This window comes from Sapajus apella, unplaced genomic scaffold, assembly GCF_009761245.1.
Source record: "Sapajus apella isolate SASKATOON/1434 unplaced genomic scaffold, GSC_monkey_1.0 scaffold122, whole genome shotgun sequence".
Classification (NCBI taxonomy): Eukaryota; Metazoa; Chordata; class Mammalia; order Primates; family Cebidae; genus Sapajus; species Sapajus apella.
In genome coordinates this window covers 3,869,092-3,873,778 of record NW_022437062.1, presented here as the reverse complement: position 1 = coordinate 3,873,778, position 4,687 = coordinate 3,869,092, and the positions used below count along the sequence as shown (strand labels likewise).

The 4,687-nt window shown below is 48.0% G+C and overlaps 1 long non-coding RNA gene across 1 annotated transcript; it reads right to left on the bottom strand.

Moving 5' to 3' along the window:
* Window positions 1–556: 556 nt before the first annotated feature.
* Window positions 557–4,223, bottom strand: LOC116538704. The gene is made up of 3 exons (XR_004263755.1): window positions 3,653–4,223; window positions 2,819–2,991; window positions 557–1,110 (listed from the first exon to the last, which is right to left on the bottom strand). It is a non-coding gene; the product is annotated as an uncharacterized LOC116538704 (long non-coding RNA).
* Between the last annotated feature and the right edge of the window lie 464 nt (window positions 4,224–4,687).

Here is a 4,687-nt window from a genome sequence, read left to right as displayed (position 1 = left end):
GAAAGAGAGTCTAGAAAGCTCAGGAACCGTAGACTAGGTCAGTTTGGTGAGTTTGTGGAGCACAGACGCGCTGCAGACCCAGCGACTTTCGCCTCACCTAGGGGTCTGGAATAGACACACCTACAGCTTGGGGTTCATTTAACCCCTTTTGTGCCTCAGTCCCAAGAACTTTGTTCGCCAGCACCGGGGAGACAGGCTGTCCGGAAGAGTGGGGCTGGAATGACCGAGCACAGAGGTTCACACTAGAGAACTGGGCTCAGGGGTGCTGGGCCCAGCACCCAGTGCTCGCTCACCAAGCCAATGCTCACTCACCACGCCAGTGCTCACCACGCCAGTGCTCACTCCTCTGGCCTGGCGGCTTGCCCTGTCTCCAACTCTTTCCTCCAGGTGGGAATGAAGGGCTTTCTCTGCATCGATTTGGCTTCCCCTGTAAGAAGGGAAATTACCAATTGTGTTGTTTTTATTTTTTAGAATCACGCTTGCTTGAGATTGTGTTCACCTGGCAAAGTGGAGAGTTTGAAGCTGAGATGAGTTTGAACAAATGAAGCTGAGAAGACTTTGGACGATACCAAATAAATATTGTGAATGATAACTTGTGTTAAAGCTAAAACTTTTGCACAGTGTCCGGGACTGGCCCATTACTGGAACAGAACTAACCCTCCCAGTGCATTATCAATGTGTGTACACCGAGTTCTCAATATCTTCAACATCCCGATTCTCTCGAATTTCAAAAGGTGATTGGGCTGGCACAGTCCAAGAGCCTACTTCTGTGTATTTTTCCTAGAAATACTTTGGACTAAATGGGTCAGCATGAAATAGACAAAGACAAGGAAAATAGAGGAAGGGGAGAGGAAATTAATTCTGGGAGAGGTGAGGAGAAAAGGGAACAGGGAAAAAGAGAGGAAGAGAGGAAGAGGAGGGGCGGGAGGGAGGGAGAGATTTTTCACACGTGCAGACCAAGGGCTTTGAAGCCTTCGACCCTGACCCCCAAACCCAAGTGCATCTCACAAAACAGGTTCGGCTCATATTTCAGGCGGTCTCCTGGCCCGGCGTCCGCGGTCCCCGGGGCCTTAATTCACTCCTGCCCTCTCCGAGCAATGACTTTCGAACCTGGGAAAATAATTGCATTAGAGCAGATTACTTATCCGTCTTTTTCTGTTCGACAGAAGTCTATTAAACTCAACACAGCCATTACCAGCTGAGCTCTAGAGCGCGCCTTCATTAAGAAAATTAAAATCATACTTTTGAACCTAAGCAACGCCTGCGCAGGTCTCAGGAGCCCGTGTCAAATCCCTGTATTTTCGCGAACCTGATTTTTCCGCGAATCAATGTCTGCTTTTTGGATACCGTAGATCAGGGTGTAAAGATTGAGTGTGATGACAGTTTCTCTGAAGATAGGGACGCCTGAGCTCTGAAAGTACCATCTCTCTTCTCTGTCCCTCCTCCTCCTCCCGCCGCCTGCTTTCCTAGGGTGGCTCTTCTCCCGGGAGCTTTCCAGTCAGACGCTGCACACCTGTCCGGGCGTGCCCCGGGATTTGGGTAGCAGGTGGGGGCGGCTGAGGCGACAGGGAGGGGACGGTGGGTTCAGGGCCCGGGAAACCCGGGGGTGAACTTCCCCAGGTGACGTCTGCGGCCAGAGGCCCGCACCGAGTGCACGTGTTTCACACACGCGCGCGCGCACACACACCAGAGCGCGGCGGGGAGACTGTCCCCGGCCATCGGGTTTCACAGCCGCTCCCGGGCCAGTGTGGCCTGTGAGCCTTTTGTCCACCCAGGCGCGGGAGCCTGGCCGGGGAACAGGGCAGGCCGTTGCTTACGCCTCGGACAGGGAGCTTCGGTCCCTTTGGCGGGGTCTTTGGCCTCTGGGGGCCTATCTGAGTTTCCTCCTTGGTTTGGTAAGAGCAGCAGTAGCGCCGGGTACCCCTCGGAGACTGTGGGCGGAATCGCTCCGGCTCCTACCCTCTCCGGCGCCCCAGCTTGGGGTGGAGGGAACAGGTGGGAACTGCGGGCTGGAAGGAGGGCGACGTCCGCTACCTCCCCTCCCGAAGCCTCTGGGTAACATCTCCCATTGCTCTAGCGGAGTTAGGATCTCCATTTCCACTTTCAACTGAAAACCTCACCCGGCGGGAGAACTGCCTGTCCGCTCAGTTAGGAGCGGGTGCGTTTGCATTGTTTTTTTTTGTTTTGTTTTGTTTTGTTTTTTTCTTTTTTTGTGGCATCTGGAAATTCGCGGTGTTTCAAGAATAATTTTTAGCATATTTTTCCTGTTTGTTAGCCACCGCCCTCCGTTTCTGCATTTGGCTTTAAAAAATGTTAATGACTGTGTGCATCTGTGAAAGGTTCACCCAACTCAGGACTCTAAAAGAAAACATAACGCCTTTTGCACATTTTGGGGGCATCCTTCTCTAGGGTTCTAGGGGCAGACAGGTGCTGCTTCCATTTCTTTTCTTTTCTTTTTTTTTTTTTTTTTTTGGTCAGAATTCTCAGTCATAGAGTTCTCACCCCCTCTTTCTCTGTATAATGCGGCTTTGGGATTTATTAGGGGAAAATAGTATAGCACCCCCTCCTCCTCCCTATCAGCACTCAAATACAGGATTGGATGGACTTACTTGAAAGTGTATATATTGTTGTTCCTCAGCAAGTGTCTAGTTCTCTTTCTCTCAGTTTCTATCTGGTACAAAAGCCTACAAAACTCAAGTGACGAAAGTCAACAAATAGATGTGGACAAGCGAACATCTTTTACATCTCCACAGCTTTCAACTCGCTAATTGGTGAATATTAAAAATATTTTTCCAGGAAAAAAGGAAAACAAACACACCTACACTGCTGTTGTTAGTGTTTTCTTCTCATCAAATGCAGACACATCATTGGATTTCTTTTTCCTTTGTAGCAACAGATGAGGAAATCAGAAGTGAAATGCAGCCTTTTAACAGTAGCAATTCCAAGAGTTTGTGAAACAGTTTTCTTTGCTTCTGTTTTCCCTTCTTTGCCCTTAAAGCGAAACAAAAACAAAGATACAAAAGGAGGAAACATCATTCTTAGTGAAGAGTTTATTTTGTTGCCACAATAAAGGGATGGGGGCAGTTAACAGCTACTTGAGATGGTAATGCTTAGTGATCCCATTCTTTTAATCATAATCTTCAAGTGGTTTAAGATTAATGGCAAGGGGTGTTTTCCGTCTTTACCTAAGGACCTTCACATTAATTTACTCAGAACATTGATCAGACTGTCAATGTCTCCAAATTTCATTAAGTCAAACAGAAACCATACAATGAGATGATCACATTTCCTTTATATGTGAGAGTGTCTTACTAAAAATGGTTTTATTTGGATTCAACTGCTATGAGGGACACCTCCTTCCTTGTCTTTATTACCTTATTGTCTTTGTATAGATATATAGATAGCTAGATATAGATGTTTTGTATTTATACCCACATACATATATTTGAATAGACCCATATGGTCTGCAGATAACTTCCCTTCCACTTGTGAGCTTAACAGGGACCTTTTAAAAAGTCAACCCCAGTGGCAGGCAGCAGGTTCTGCTCCCCCAGAGCAGGATTTATATTTAAAGTCAGTTTGAACCCAATGGACTTCCTCAAAACAGACCCCCAAAATGATTACAGCTTGGAGTATAAATATTTAACTTTACCTCAGTTGCCACAATAGCCCAGCAATTCTTCAGACACTATCAGACTGAGGCATCACTTCACTGACCTGAAGACCCTGGCTGTGTCCCACCTCTGCCTTGCCCTAGGAGCGCTGGTTCTATGCAGTCGCCAGGTCCCTGTCGCCTCCCGGAGCGTCTCCAAAGATGGGGGTGGGGGTTGGAGAAGGAGTGACACACAGGGATTCTGGGAGAAGCGAAAAAGGATAATGGATTTTTAAACCAGAGGGCCCTGCTACTCTGGCAAGAAATGAAAGTCCAGAGACACACCTTTCCCCTGCTGTCCTCCCTGTCAGTGTTCCTCCTCCCGCGCCTCATTTCTGAGCACCGTTTGAACTAAATCCCGAAATCCGGGACTTTGAAAAGCAAAACCAAAAACTCCCCTAGAAACTAAAGTCGTTCCGCAATGCAGATTGACACTATTTATGTGGGGGTCTAGTTGCGGTCAGCAGACTTTTCCAAGTCAGGGCTGCGTTGCCAGCGCACTTCCCAAGAGTGGAGGCTGGCGGTGCAGGCAGCGCGGCCGCCAGCCCGAGATTGCTCCTGCTCTCGTTACCTGTGCGCCCTCGCGTTACATGGTGCTCATAAATCCCGCGGCAGATTAACTGGGAAACCAAGAAAATGCCTCTATGCACCGAACCGTTGAAAAAGAACCAAAATTCTCTCAGATAGTAGTAGCCTCACACCTTGCATTGGACGTGAAACACTATAGGAAGATCAAATGTCAAAGACATCGGCGGTTTATCTTGGTGCATGTCAGCTACCCTTTCCGTCTCCAGCAAAATTAAGAAATACGACCTTAAAAAGAATAGACACGAGTGGAAAAGACGCGCGCGCGCGCCCGCGTGTGTGTATGTGTGTGTGTAGTCAGCTACGGTAACAACTTTTCAACACGTTTTCTGCTTTAAAAAAAAAAAGGTTAGGACAGGTTCTGGTATTGCTTTGCGTTGAAGCAAAGGGTCATCATTCTGGACAAGGAACCCTCTGAATTCCGCAAGCTATTCCTCAACACTTTTCTCA